The 1,990-nt window shown below is 39.7% G+C and overlaps 1 non-coding gene across 1 annotated transcript; it reads left to right on the top strand.

The window, feature by feature from the left end:
• The first annotated feature begins 271 nt into the window (after nt 1–271).
• Nucleotides 272–343, top strand: TRNAW-CCA. The gene has a single exon. It is a non-coding gene; the product is annotated as a tRNA-Trp (tRNA).
• Nucleotides 344–1,990: the final 1,647 nt, after the last annotated feature.

The raw sequence follows: 1,990 nt of genomic DNA, 5'->3' as shown, positions 1-1,990 counted from the left end.
TAAAAGAACCCACGGGTCTTGGTCCATTCTCACCCCTATCTGCTACTCCCTTAGTCCTACACTCCCGTCTCTATATTTCTAGAAATGTATTTTAGACAAAAAATATATATATTTCTAGAATTATATAGACATAAGAAATAACTTAAATGTATATCATTAAATGTGGATTGGCAGTATTTGCCAAGCACCCGAGCGCGACGAGTATATTTTACAAGTGTTCGTGCGTAAGATTTTCGAGACATGTACCTTGTTTCGTGTTTTATGCACGGCCGGATCCGTGGCGCAATGGTAGCGCGTCTGACTCCAGATCAGAAGGTTGCGTGTTCGATTCACGTCGGGTTCAAATCCCCGAAAACAAACCGGGTGCACTTTTTAATATTTTCCAGCCTTTCGCGTAGACTGGATCGTACTGGGCCTTATGTGCAGATAACCCGGGCCTTTTCGCAACTTTGACGGGCCTAATAGGCCTTCTCCCAATTTGACGTACCTAGTTTTGCTTGTGGCCCATCTTGCAATATGCGCTTCGCCTCTGATCGTTTGACCATTTATAATCACCTATCGGCTCTCACTCCTAAATACCCAACCCTAAAACATAAAACTTATCCTAGATTTTGTGATAGGTCTAAACTGTAATTATATGCCAATCGTATCATATTTCTTAAAATCTTCCCTGTGTTGAATTTCGTGTAACATGCCCTCTATATTAACTGATATTTGCGAAATCAAGTAGAAGAGGAATGAGAATTACAAATTCATTTGCAAACACAAGCACTTGTGTCAATTCCACCCGTTTTATTTTTTGTTCAGCTTATATTCTACAATTATCTTTGGATCAGGTATCTCCTGGTTTTGTTTGAACCTTTTTCTTTTTTTAAAAAAAAATGGTTTTGTCTGAACTCTGAAGCAACATCAATCTTCTAGATCTGGCTATATACGTCGTCTGCATGCTATACACGTACCTTTTCTTTGACGTATTCACGTATCCCGAATATGTTCATTGCATAGCTTGATGCTGATATTATCCATGTAACCATCTGCCAAAATTGTCACGATCTACTACTGATAGAGCAATTAATCAGTACGAATAATTAAAGATTGTCCACAATTTTAATTTCTCCCTCTCGCGATCGCCACAAGAGTACGAAGAGAATATTTTAACGAGTGCAGTTCGTCTTGTTTAGCCTGAGGCTGATCTCCTGACATTCCCAACAATGCTACAGAACTGACACACAGATTAAAGTCGGATACTTTATAACGTCTGAATTATTGGTAAGATTTCAAGGAGTTTACATGAGGCTTCATCATTAACCACTAAAAAGCAGTGAAATATAATAGTGCGTTTGGTTTTGCTATGTAGCATTATTTTACACCCCGTGTCAAATGGTTAACTACGCACTTTGCACCAACCGCACTGACGGGATGGGGGTGAAAACTGCGATAGGATTGGATATGATGATTAGGAGACTTGAATTATTCTAAATTCTAGTAGGGAATCATCCCCAGATATTCCACACGTACATGGATCAGGTTCATCTCTCAATCACCATGATTAATCAATAATAAACTGATCAATCGATCTGAGCTTGCACGTACACATGCAAAGATACACGTGGAGCAGCACTTGACACACTACCCAACAATGTTACAGAAACACAGAACCTCCCTTTGATTAATCCATGCATTTCCCCCCTGATGCGTCTTTATTAATTTAATTTAATTTAATTTTGGACAGCAATCGACAAGTGAGAATAGAATTCAGGAGCCCATCAAGAACGGGAGATGTCCAAAGATACGCGACACACTTAAAGAAACGCGAGGGGATATGCTAAGATAATCCTGCCCCTGCCCTACATCAGAGCATAAATCTAGAAGCGACCGCACCTGTCACTGCATCATTTGGTCATGATTTTTATTTCATTTTTAAGTAGGTGAACCAACTGCTCTTCCTGTTAGAATATAGCAGCAGCAGCAGCAGTACACTAGTACTGCA

This window comes from Oryza brachyantha, chromosome 2 (assembly GCF_000231095.2).
Source record: "Oryza brachyantha chromosome 2, ObraRS2, whole genome shotgun sequence".
Classification (NCBI taxonomy): domain Eukaryota; kingdom Viridiplantae; phylum Streptophyta; class Magnoliopsida; order Poales; family Poaceae; genus Oryza; species Oryza brachyantha.
Note: the sequence above shows the minus strand (reverse complement) of the source record. Positions and strands in the feature narration are given on the sequence as shown.